The sequence below is a fragment of the Rhinoderma darwinii genome, chromosome 6 (assembly GCF_050947455.1).
Source record: "Rhinoderma darwinii isolate aRhiDar2 chromosome 6, aRhiDar2.hap1, whole genome shotgun sequence".
In the NCBI taxonomy this organism is placed as follows: Eukaryota; Metazoa; Chordata; class Amphibia; order Anura; family Rhinodermatidae; genus Rhinoderma; species Rhinoderma darwinii.
The window spans coordinates 133641861-133655925 of record NC_134692.1 but is presented as its reverse complement, the minus strand read 5'-3'; the positions used below and the strand labels follow the sequence as shown (position 1 = coordinate 133655925).

At 42.5% G+C, this 14065-nt stretch overlaps 1 protein-coding gene across 3 annotated transcripts in view; it reads right to left on the bottom strand.

Moving 5' to 3' along the window:
• LOC142655834 (mitochondrial import inner membrane translocase subunit tim16-B-like) overlaps nt 1-14065 on the bottom strand; it is a 110435-nt gene that overhangs the window by 24117 nt on the left and 72253 nt on the right. The gene's annotated exons all lie outside the window — the stretch shown is intronic.

Sequence of the window (14065 nt, the reverse complement as noted above, 5' to 3'; positions counted from 1 at the left end):
TCCCCGTCCCCATTTTCTGCACAATAAAAAGGAATACGAAACATGATATACCTTCTGGAGTTTCATCAACAGATGTTCTTAACTTACTATGTATATAGCACAGCTCCAGACCAAAAATCCAGTGTCTTGCACTTACATGAATTATACACCAGGGGGCAGAGGAGATACATGTTACTCATATTTTACCCCATGCCAGTAATAACAATTATATATGGTTTGAATGGTTCTGGGTGTCATGTTGGCTCGTGGACACAGATAATTTTGGATGAGGGAGTTACACACTCCCTACACGCAGCATCCTGCAAACGTTCTATGGATACAACAAAATCTCTGCAGCCTCCGATGAACATCTCCCAAATTTTTTTTTTTCTCATTGGACAGAAAACAGGCCTCACAAATGTTATCAGTATTACTATAAAATATGACAAAAGTAGCCAGCGGTTACAATACTGCTTCCTCTGTCAGCGCATTATCTCTATAACTTGGCTGCAGAGGCAATAAGGGGATGACGGAGTAGGGTCTAATAAAGTAGAGGAGAGTTTGTGCTTTTAAAACAAAACAAAAAACCATAGCAAATGATCAGATCTCATTTTTCATTTTGTAATCCATCCAGGAGAAAAACGCTTAGCTGCCATCTGATTGGTTGAATATATTGGGGTTATAGAAATGGACTTTCTAAGGCGAGGACTATGTGGTGACCCGCCACTTGCAGTAATGAAGGAGGCCGCCATACCGGGTGCACAACCCATCTATGTATTCAGCTTGTCCTTGGCGTTGATAGTGTCAAAGGAGTATTGTATTCTGTCAGGCCTTATTCACACGAGCATGTCCGATTTCGGTCTACAAAAAAAACAAAAAACACTTTTGGTTTCACTTTTTTTTCCCCTGCATTTCTTTAGCAACTAATCCGTGAAAAACGGACAGCTGACGGATGTTTTCTGTTAGCGGTCCGTTTTTTTATGCACCCACAGACTTTAATTAGCGAGTCTGGTCCGCAAAAATGGACCAAGATAGGACATGGTGGGAGTTTCTCGCAACGGACACATGCCCCATTAAAAAGAAAATAGATACGTGGATAGCCCCATTGACTTGTATGGATCAGTGGGCTGTCCGGTGTTAAAACTGACAGCACATGGACAAGAAACACGTTGGTGTGAATAAGGCCTGAAACATAAAATGTAACTAAACTTTTATAAAACTTTTGACATGTCATAGTGACGTCAGAAGTTTTGATCAGTGGGGGTCTGAGCACTGATAACCCCACCGAGGACTACAGACGCGCCCAAGTGAGCGCTGTGTTACTTTGTTTCTGATCGGCTTTTACATCGGCTGACAATAGTCCGGTGCAGCGAGCGCCGAGCAACGAGACATCGTTGATCGGCGCTCGCTTGCTCCTGTCACACGGAGCTATGGATGCGGACGAGCGGGCGTTACTCCGATCGCTCGTCCCCATACATTATCATCATGTCGGCAGCGCGTCTCCCTGTTTACACATGGAATGTTCCGTAGACAACGATAATATTTTACTTTTTTAAAACTATACGATCAGCAGAGGATTGAGCGTTTGCTCGTTCATCTGCTGATCGCTGCCCTGTATACACAGGGCAATTATCGTCAATGAGAGTTGTATGAACGCTCGTCTGCCCGATAATCGCCCAGTGTAAAAGGGCCTTTAGAAAGCGGTGTACGGATTTCGAGCTCGTCCACCGCTCACTCCACTTTTAGAGGAAAACCGAGCAGAGAAGAAACGAAGAGACAGCGCTGATCTGAGCGCTTCTGCTGCTACGTTTTAATGATCGGTGGGGGTTTCACTGCTCGGACCCCCACGGATCAAAACGTCTGTCAAAAGTTTTATAAAAGTTTAGTTACACTTTGAAAGAACACTCTAGTAAAAACTAATACACTGTGTTCTGCCTAGTACAGAACCTGAGGGGGCGGTGCACGACACAGAGAATTAAAGAGCACCAAAGAGAGAACGACTCCATTCAGATCCTGCACTAGGCACAACACAATATATCAATTCTGTCAGACTTGTTCCTTCTAAGGGGTCTCGCTACAAAAACGTGTAGGACACGTCATAAAGAGACTAATCAGTGGGGTTCTGGCAGATGAAGACCAACAACGATCCCAAGAAGAGTTCCGTTTTCTCCTGGTCGCTGAAGAGAGCAGGTTGGCCACGTGCGTCACGCTCTATTGAAATAAATGAGTGTTATGATAAGTCCACAGTAAGGGTATGTTCACATGGACTGTTTTCGGAAGTTTTTCGGGCCGTAAATGGCCGAAAAATTGGAAGCAGAACGCCTCCAAACATCTGCCCATTGATTGCAAAGGGGAAAAAGTCTGTGATTAAGAAGTGCAGGACACTTCTTGGGAAGTTTTCGGAGCCGTTTTTCATTGACTCTATTGAAAACAGCTAAAAAAAAATGGGCGTAAAAAACGCGGCGAAAATCACAAGTGGCTTAAAAAAACGTCTGAAAATCAGGAGCGGTTTTCCCTTGAAAACAGCTCCGTATTTTCAGACGTTTTTAGTCTAGCGTGTGAACATACCCTAAAAGTACACTGCACTTTATATAGGAAATTACGGAGATCAGTATCTGGACGTCATTTTACAGAAATACGCACCTTTTGGACTATGATAGGGGCTGTAAGTTTAGCCACAGAATGCGAGCTCGGGTCAGGCAGAGTATAAAAGAAGCAGAATTAGTATAGGATTTTAATTGAGCATTATTACAGCGGAGTGAGGTCAATGAGTCTAGAGGGGATGCAGGGACAGGGAATTCTGTTGGGGTCTCACAGACAGTAGGAAGCCCTTCCCGACTATTTCCCTGCTGGGCTTCTTCATCCTAACGTCACCCCACACAGACCTCTCTCACACTTACGCACTCTCCCAGATCCCCATCCTCTACCTCTGCTCTAATCACTTCCCTCCTTCTCCTCTATTCAGTCCCGTCCCCCGTCCCCCAGGGCTGGGAAATCTTCCCCTAGAAAAAAAACCAGGTCCGTGGGAAGTCAGTACTACCACTCACCCACGTTACGTAAACTCGCCAGCAACTGAAATGATTAAAAATCCTCCCCATCAGGAAATCCCTTAACACTTTAAACCAGTTTCTCTCAGAGAGACGAGCAATAAAAACGAGCCATTTAGAAGAAAAATTAAATTCTGAACTAAATTCTGCAGCGCTGACGTTCGGCCATTTAAAATTATAAAACGTGGAATCGCGCGGACGAGCTTTTTTTGATATGGCTGATACACAAATACCATGTAAATGAAACAAATACAAGCCGCTCACACAGAAGTATGGGCTCATTACTGGTCGCCATGGAGATGGGGTTAGCAGTATTCTGAGGCCTAGCGGCTGGATAGTGGTATTTATGTTTACGTTTGAGTTCAGTTTATATAAATGTGAATGTACACGACAAGACCGGGGCCTAATCAGTCTAATGTTTCTGAAGGAGAAGCTTTTTACGGAGAGGCAGGCGGCCATTTTTTAAGTGACCCCTTTTGGTCCTACAGAGAATTCTCTCACACATCTCGCTTTCTCTCTTGTCAAACATTCGTGGAGAGATTTATCTCTGGAAATATCTCATGTATAGTGGGGGGCGTGAGAGAGAGGAGGAAAAAAAGATTAAGAACATGGATGTCTGACCGAATAACGTAGAAGAAACCACGTGAGAGGGATGAAAACAAATTGTGAGAAGAGGAGACCGACATAAATAATACGATACAGGGGGGAAAAAAACAAAACAAAATGGCTGCCTCCTCGTTTTCTCTCTGTGTTAGGCATAGGTTCTCACAGAGAAATTGCTGAGGGTTATTTACTTTATATTATGCTATATAATATATAGAATATCCTCTACATAGACACACATTGTATATATCCAAATTAATATAGTCCCATTTCGGCAGGGTTTATGCTGCCGTTTCACGACTCCTCCAGGGTTTCCGTTGGCGGTTCCATCACTTTGAAGATAGGAGTAGCAGAAAACGCAGTGCTGTCAAAACAGCGAAAAACCTTAGCTGAATCCTGATGGACCCCATTAAGAGTCATTTGGTGCGGTTTGGATCTGTTGTACGATGGATCCGGTACCGCATTGTGGCTTTCGTTAGTAGCACATATAGCCGGACATATATTTTGCCCCATGAGGCAGTCATTTTAAGAAACTCTGTTTTACAGATGAATTCAGGATCTACATTTTTATGAATATTGGCCAACAGGGTAAACCCACAACAAAATCGCGAGGGATAGGACGTTGCTAACAGGACATTATCAAAACTCATTCAAAACCATGTCCTTTGTGATATTTTATCCAGAAAGAAACGGAAACCTGCCGAAACAATTTTGAAGCCTTGTTCACACAGTGCAGATTTTGCATGCATTTTTAGAGCCAAAACCAGAGGCCTTCCTTTATATATTTCTCCGGTTTAGGTTTCAATCCTGGTTGTAGTTTTGAAAAATACATGCAACATCTGCATCGAATCTGCACTGTGTGAACAAGGTCTAAGTCAATGCGATCTATCAGGAACGGTTACAGAAGGAATCGTAACGATTCCTTCATATACGTCAAGGCTCCTATAAAAAATAGAAGTCAATGTGAACCGAGCACAACATCTGGTCATTGCAGTAAAGTCTACATGTAAGAAAAGACCACATGACCTATTTACGGAAGGCAGGGGCTACACGGCGACATTTGGTTGTGCTCTAAATGCGGTAAAGTCACCAGACTACGGCTAAACGATTATCCATCACAAAAAATCCAACCTGTCAGGCTTTGTGTGATGGTCACTAGGTCACCCAGGATCTTGTTTCCCATAGGGAATCATTGAGAGGTTGCAGTAATCCCGCAATTTTACCAAAATTTGCCAACCAAGTGTCGAGCTTGCATGTGTATGTGGGATCTGGAGGAACGGCTGATCGAGCGATCGGCCAACAGCGATCTTAAATGTATGGGCAGCTTAATGCTCTGTTCACGGAAGCCAGAAAGCGGTGACAGCAACCTGACGAACGCCATTGACCTATAATGGGATCCCTCATCGTTCTGTCATGATTTCCTACATTTTGATGGCAAGAATAACGATGGACAGGACTGTCGACAGCGTCTCTAATGGCAGTGTGAGCATAGCCTTATCCCCAGCTCAATATTTAACAAATCTAGCACTTCACATATCTGTATAAATGCCATAGAGACAACATTCTCGATTTCTCCGTATGTTTGCAGATGGTCCAGGCCTGGAATGTAGAGAAACAAATGAGCTGTCACTTGTCTGTCATGTTTGGAGTGTTGGACTCTCGTCCTACATGCTGGGCAAATATACTGAAGTTGACATTACACGGAGGCCTTCATATATAAAAGCCATTGCACAGCGAGTAGAGCCGTTGCCCATAGCAACCAGTCTGACGCAGCTTTCATTTTTTCCCCTGAAGACAAAGAGTAGGACAGTTGTACATAACAACCAATCAGATCCCAGCTTTCATTTTTTCATAGCAGGGAAAGAAATGTTAGAAGCCATCTGATTGGTTGCTATGGGCAAATACCCTCGCTCTTTGACTGCACTTAATTTTATACCCGAAGACCAGTGTGTAAATATCAGTTTAGTATATTTGTCCTCTGTGTAGGATGAGAGTCCAACATGTCACACAAGCAGCGGCTCATTTGTCTTTTTCGGTTTAAATTCCTGGCCTGACCATCAGCAAACATCTATAACAACATATAACTTTATGGCTCTACATGTAGGGCTCCCATATGTCTCCGTTTCCCTTTTTCCCTTAAAATCCCAGATAGAAAATAATTATTTCCCATATCTCAAGATCCTAACAATGTGATATTAACGTGGCGTGATCAAACAGAATGTTGTGATTTATTGCCTGTCATTTGAGACCTGAAGGGAAGTAGAACCAGATTTTATGGGTTAAAGGACATTACCCACCAAAAATAAATATATATATATATAGGTCGCCAACCTTTGAGATCACAACTATCCATAGCCAGTGGCGTGTTCATTAAGGGCATCTATAAAATGCCTATAAAGTATTGAAACAATGGGTGCATCGAGCACCCGCTGTACAACCCGCAAATCCAGAACGTATTACATGTGCATTTTGTTGCAGATTTCCCCTTTGGCATCACAAATTGTGAAATCCGCACCATGCTCGAATTCCGCTGTACTGTATTGCTGCAGATTTTCAGCACGGAATCCGCATCGAGAATTGATGACAATTCTGCAAAGTCTGAACTCAGCCTTACAGGGCTCTCCTCCTGAAGTGCCAAGCGCACATCCTTTTCGAGGTGCTGCACAACCGCTATTATAATCCTTTGCGGACATCTTATAGGTAGATTGAACGCGCCACTGTCTCATAAAATTATATCTATTACTGGGCAAGATGGGTGAAACCAAGATCGCCATCATTACAGTGGTTGTCACCCAGCTTTCCTCGAGTCCTGAAAGGCAAATCTGTGTAGTTGTGTAGAAACATAGTGTAATTGTATGTCTAGGCAAATTTGCTGCTTAGAAGTTTGGAAAAGCTGGGCAAAAAAGCCCTTGTGATGTGATAATGATAGATATAATGGGGGTCACCCAGCTTTTCTAGAAACTGCACCGATCATCATTCTGAAGGCTCGTAATTGGAAAGCGTGGCAAAATCATTCGCCTGGCGAATCCCATTGACTTATAGTGGGGTCCGTTGGGGCTCTGTTGAGGATTACGTCTTTTTGACACCAAGAACAGCGCTGGATTCCTCCCGTGGAAAGGGACAGAACCCCCAACAAAAGATCAGAGTACTTTTTAAAAAGGGTGGCTTAGCAAAAGGGGACGAGACTAACACAGACCAACAGATTTACTATAATTTACGCCAGATACTGGTGTAAATTATAGCGGAAATCTGCGGTGGATTTGCCAAAGTTTTCACTTTCAGGCACACGGACAGAACAAGATGCGACTCATTTATTACGAGGCGATATGGGCCGGTAATACAAGTGACGATTAACGAGGCAACGATCGGTTATCTATGGAGACGAGCGATTGTTTCTACGATCATTTGTCCCCATACATTTCATAGTGTCGGCAGCACATCACACTGTTCATACAGGGAGATGTGCTGCCGACTAGTTACCATTTTATTGGCCGCGTAAACCTGCAGATCAGCTGATGAACGAGCGTTTGTATAGGGCAATGATCGGGAACGAGCGTTTATATGAACGCTCGTTTGCCCGATCGTTAGCCCATGTAAAATGGCCATAAGACTGGAGTTTGAAACGCTCAGTCTTTGCTTTCTTCACTGGAACAGAACTCCTTCCTGTTCTCCGCTCTACGTTGCTAACATGGACACCTTGACGTCTGACCTACAAGACTGTATATATAATGAGATCACTCCCTCTTACTATACAAATGTCACGAAAGTGATATTATGGGCTTTGTAAATGTCAGTTTAGTCCATCGTCTCTGCACACATGACAAACGCGCAGTAGACTCGACGTAAGAGCAGCGTTTTGTCGGGAAGAAAAAGTGTGACTGTGATGTGGAAATATAACTCGATTCAGTGAGGGGCCCCCTTCAGATTCATGGCACCATAACGGGAAAGAGACTATATAAATAAAAGTTATGTCTGACATTAGGTTGTCACTCCCTCCTTTTTGGTATGATATTCTGCCACGTTTTATAAAGTTTATTCAGTTTTGTTCTTCGTCTATTTTGGGTGTGACAACCAATATGGACGCCATTACAGCTTCTATAGAGGTTGATGATACAAGTTTCCCAGACGATGAATGGTAAATCTTCCAAACTATGCATTACAGTGACAACTCTGTTGTAACCCTCTAATGGGTGGCATTTTGGTGGTCACCCAGCTTTCCTAGAAACAGATATAACCTTAAAACGGCTTAATGGAATAAAGGCTTTACACAGGAGAACAAGGAGTAGGAGAAAAGTTCTTCAATGTATTGTTATGCTGTGTTCTGTTTTTCTTCAACTGGTTCATGTAACAAAGTTCAGAATCCTCTTCAGGCATAGGGGGAGATTTATCAAGTAATTTGTCAGACAAAATGTGCAACTTTTGGCACACGCTTGTTTTCCGCCAATATTTGTGACTTTTTCACACTCGACACTTTTGTTTTTAAACTTGGGCAGGGCTTAGCGGGAATGGCATAGCCGACTGCGGCCCGATAAATGTACTATAATTTACGCTGGCGTATGTTTCAGTTTGTGGTGCATTGACAGCCCAAGTTGCAACAAATTATTTAAGGGGAATGCGCCTCTTAATAAATTTAGTGCATCTTACTGCAGCAGGCATTTGTTTAAGACTGGCGTATGAAATGCCAGTCTTAATAAATCCCCCCCCCCATAGAGTAAAATTAAAAATTCTGTCTGCCTGCAGCCACCACTAGGGGGAGCTTAGAGCAAACTCTTTAGAACTTAATAATAAATCAGTATACATTAAGCTCATAAGCTCCCCCTAGTGGTGGCTGCAGATATAATTAAATTATATAATTCTGTTCCTATCTTTGCATGGGATTTGGAGCTCTGTATCAGAAAAGCAAAATTCCGACTGTTATAAAGATATATTAAGAAATAAATCATCACAGGGTTGTAATACAATTTTAACTTCTATACCATACGTTTGATGTGTTGGCAATAGCTGTGTCACCTTTATTTGCTGAAGTTGTCGTACTAATTGATATCATGTCAGCATTTATGTTTTATATGTGTACACATCAAACATCCTTTTCCAGGATCAGCAGAACCCACATGATAATTGTTCTGCCAATGTTGAAAAGGGAACTGCCAGATTATAGGAAGATGTTTCAGGGATTCCATCAATTAAAAATTAATAACAATGAAAATAATAAAAATTAAAAGAAAGAGATCTAAAGTAACTGGGAAACGTCAAATAGGATGCCATATTTCATATACATGCGTGAGCGATTCCCATACATTTTGTGACTGAACCAACATTGAAAATCTAGTCAATGACCTTTTATACGTTTTTTTTCCTCTAACCTAAGCTAATGTATAAGATACGTGTATCTTTCCTTTTGTTTTTATACATTCCTTTTTGAAGAAAAAAAGTTAGAGATCACATAAGAGGGGTTGTCACTGGATACAGTCAACGAGCTTGTTGACAGACCCACCTCTAACAGTTTAGCTGAACTCCTATAATGTAGCTTTTCTACATTTCGATTACTGTACAACACCTGGTGAAAATGGTTGCACTTCCCTAGAATGCTAATTCTCAGAACAAGCTTTGATTTCAGCTCTGGAAGCACCGAATGCAGCTCTCGACTATATTTAGAGAAAATCAGTTCAAGATAAGTAATGCAATGTATTTGCAAAGTTACTTAACTTTTTATGCAGATCGGTTCTATATGTAAACTGCAAAATGGTATTTGTAGGTGGATATACCCCATAATATGGGCATACACCCATAGCTGGCGTGACCACATTTTCTTATATTTGACACCCTATCCTGCTAGGAGTGTATAGTTATAAGTTATTGTACAGTATATTAGTCAGCTCTAATGGGTTGTAACCTACCTATAATCCCAGTGTCCCCTTTCTTCTACAAGCGGAGGGAGCAGGTACACATTAAATAAGCCTCCTTACTTATTAACTTTTTTCTTGGCTTTTCCAGCGTGAGACACTGAAGTGAGTTATTTCGCCTGTAAAAACGGGGCAGTTCACTATTTGCCAAGTATGTGACAGCAGTGTTAACTTCTTTTATCTATAGATGTCAGATAATTCATTGCTTCTTTTGTGACAAGCAATAGTCCCCCCCACCTACACACACCTGTTGTATGTGTCAGCACACTGACATACACGTGTTACACCTGCTGTCCCCGGCACACAGAACAGGTCTTGCCGGTCCAGAAATGTCACTTTAGATACTTGGCAAGAATCAGCGTGCACCTGACGAAATTCATTTAATTTCTGCTGAAGTGGAACAAAGCTTTCTATAATTAGGATGTAGACATTCAGGATCTGACCTATATCTCGGAGGTTCAGGAGTTCCTTAATATCAGCAGAAAAAATGAAGAAGCCATTATCGATCGAGGCTAGGACTAGGCAGGGACTTCTGCACACGCCGACACACGTTGCATGGGAATGAGCAAAACTGTCCCCCAACCAGTCGCCGTTTATGGAAGTCAATTGAATTGGATACTGTAGCACATTTCCATTGAATTCTAAGAGGAGAAAGTTGCACAACTTGAATAACCCAAAAGGTCGCATTATACAAATCCTGTGGCCTCCTAATTTAGTCAACATAGAACCAGGGTTGTGAATTCTCTATTCCGAAGCAATCATGCCATACTAATAGACACTGTTACACTGCATGCACACTTCCGCTAATGACGGTTCCGTGAAACACGGGCCGCACACTGATGGCTTCCGTGTGCAGTCTCTTGTTTCACGGACCAAATCAATGAAAAGGCCGAGACTGTTCTGTCAAAAATGGGCAGGAGTAGGACCTGTCCTATTTTTGACGGAACGGCCGCACGGTTCCATTAAAACAACGGAAGTGTGCATGGCCCCATTGAAATGAATGAGGGTGCACTCAGTTAAAACAACGGATAGCACCCTGACGAAAAAAACTGAAGTGGGCATGAGGCCTTAGACTGCCGATTGCAGGTAGGAGTCTCCACATAGGAGTAGTGTCTCCCAACCGGAGTTCCCCGGTACCTGGTCAGGGGTTCCCTAGAAAATAACAGCATGGCCTGTCACAATAGGACTGATGTGTCATGTCCACAAAGAGGTTGGAAGGGTTTACCAAAAACCATGATAGTCCTGGAACACAGGAACAATGACAGGGCATTATACATGATGGTCATTGCTGTACAATCCAGTTGTTATCCACATAATCAATCTGATGTTCAACTAGTCATTCATTTGCCGTCATTCTCCCATCTAATGTATACGGTCAGCTTTAGTATCAAGTAGCTGCAACGAGCCCTGCAAATAAAGTTGTTTTCTTAAGTCTATGTTGATGACAGTTATGTTGAAAGCCTGAACACCTAATGAGGCGTTCTAGTGACATCTCCAAACACCAGACGTCCAGTCTTTGAGGTCATGAGCTCAGCATCCTAATACTTGGTAGATTTAGAGGTTACAGACAGCAGAGCAGCCTCTCCCTTGGACTCACCCACTTTTATTGGCTTAAACATCATAAATCTGTGATATGTAACTGAGGAACTTCTGCTACAAAGCTTTACTTGTGGGCCTCCGCCCCGTCCTGAAAACTGGTAGGGTGATTCCTCAACCAACCAGTCCTAGAAGCATCAGAGCCTCATCATTGTCATCTCGCACCTCGTTCATTATCCTGGTATTACTGCACATGCTGATCTGTATTTAAATAAGAGTTTTGACCCTGCTAGAACCTGTTTCTAGGATACGAAAATTTTTAGACATCCATCTAATGCTACCTATACAACATGATGACATCATATACAGCAACACGTGATGTCATTGGCTGTTAGGTAATGGGCCGAGGTGTAGATTTTAAAATCTTTATAGCTAAAAAAAAAAAAAGAAATAGCCTGGGCTTGTAACACTATAGCTGGTATGAGATCTTCACACCACATCATTCCTAAACTCTCAGGCAGCTGGGTCAAACAATACAGCCCAATGGCCGCAGCATTTCAAGGCTTCCGATGTCAAAGGTGGAGACAGTGACCTAATCAACATCTCTGCAGATGTCGGAGGAAAGAAGGATCAGGCATGTTGGATTTCAAAGGTGTCTCGCAGCAGCTTATTTCCCTCTCCCCATTGAGTACAGATGCGCTCTCGGCTATGGGGGGTAGTCGGGAGGAATAACTGTCGGCCAAATGAGCTAAGGTGCATGGCTACCTTGTTCGCACAGTGCAGATTTTATGCAGATTTTGCATTTATTTTTTAAACCAAAATTAGGAATGAAACGTAAACAGAAGAAACATAATAGGAAGGCCTTAAAGTGTCTCCTTTTCTGGATCCAATTCGGTTTTTGTCTTAAAAAATGCATGCAAAACCTGCATCAAGTCTGCACCTTGTGAATAAGGCCTAAATCACTGAACTTTGCATCAATTAGGGCAGGAGCATAATCCAGCGAGGAGGGAGGGGTGGAGATATACTAACCCATAACATGCTGGTATGGAATAATGTAGAACATTGCAGAGCATACTATGCGATGTACAGGGAATCTGGGACCGAGACAGACCCCTTTAACTTTGGAGATGCCCTAAAATTAGCTAATCAGCATTGGGGGCGCCACAAGAAACGAAAACCTCTATGCAAACGAAGCTTAATACTAAAAAGGGCCACATGGTCCAGCTCAGCTAATGCTCAATTTTCATATAGGGCATGCTCAGAGGGTTGCAGGGACCCTTGCTGGTTTCTAGACAGAATTCCAGACACAGAAGTAAAGGTCGGGTCAGGAACAGGAAAGACTTTCAAAAGGTTTTGTCTGGGATTAGGAAATATTTTCTTTGTTTTACTATTTTCCCCCAGAAACTGCGCCACTCTTCTTCATAGGCTGTGTCTGGTATAGCATCGTATCCCCATTCAAGTAAATAGGACGGAGCTTCAAAACCAGACGCATCCCATGGACGAGAGTGGTGCGGTTTGTGGAAAAAAATCCCAGCCAACACTTCTAAAGTCTTGGACACAGTGCTATAGTGAGGCCATTTTTAAAGGGGATGTTTCATATTGATCTGTCAAAGACAACTGGCCCATTGGAAAAACACACAAATTGTGAACTTGGCCCTGGTGGGCCTGCAGCAAGTATAGTGGAGATAACTGCATTGGATAGTCAAGAGATAACAATATGGCCGCAAGACCCAGACAACCTGCGGTTCTCCTAACCCTAACTTACATCACATAGGGTTCTAGAACGATCCAAGTTTGGTTCAGTAGACCCTTGGGGTTTCCGAGTCCTATGGCCGTTATATATGGGCCTTAAAATGTGGCAGTCTGACATACATACAATATATACAGAGACACTTGTATAAACCATATACCCAGAAAATGAATAAATATATATATCATCCATGCCCTGTCTGTATGTTCTTTCCATACTTCCTCAAATACATTTTTGTAATAATAGTTTATTGTAAAAAAAATAAAAAAAGTGAAAAAAATAAAAGTCAGTCAAGACCATATAAAACTGGAATATGGTAAACTGCTTTCAGATTAAAGTAGAAAACCAGGTAGTTGTATAGATTTGTCATAGACTGTAAGCAATTTGAGGCCGCGTCAATACTCCAGGTGATATATTAACAAAATTCCATGAAATTCCGTGGATTTCTGCCAAACCGCCTGGAAAATTATTTAACGGAACTCAGAGAGGAAATCTGCAATTTCACTTTAGTAGATCGAGTCCTGGGTATTTCTTTTCAATTATAAGAAGCTGTAAAAGGAAACCTCAAGACAGAGTGACTTCTTATATTCACTCCTGCACTTGCCTGATCCATTTCTCGGGCGCCCTATGTACAGTGGATAATAAACTGGATCACTTTAATTAAAGGTGTAACAAATAAACAGTGGTGGGCCCTAGGGCCTGTTCACATCTGGTTGAAGGCTCCATCAGGGGCCTCGGTCGCAAATCCATCCGAAAATACCGAAAAAAATAAAATAATTGCAACATGCTGCGCTATTGTTTATGGTAAGACCACGGACACCCAGACAGAAACCCATTGAAGAAATGGGTTTGGTCGGCCGCCGATGGTGTAAGTCCTACAACGGAAACACAGCTTACGGTATTTTCGTTGTTCTGTTCCTCGGACAGAGCAGAACAGCAGAAAGACCAACACATGTGTGAACAGGCCCTTAGCGTGTTGCTAGAAGGGACCGTCCTACAATATCAAGATTAGAAAAATTGTCACATTCATTGCTCTGCTAAGTATATTCTCATCCATTATTGTTAAAGGGTTTGTACCAAAATCAACAATTATGATATCCATAGGATAGGCGACAATTGTCTGATCACTGGGGGCCCTACCACTGGGACCTCCACAGATTGTGAGAACAGGGGTCTCGAACCCCTTGTTCCTCCGCAATGCACCAACTGCAGCTTGAATTGAGCATGCACTGCCGAAAACACTCAGC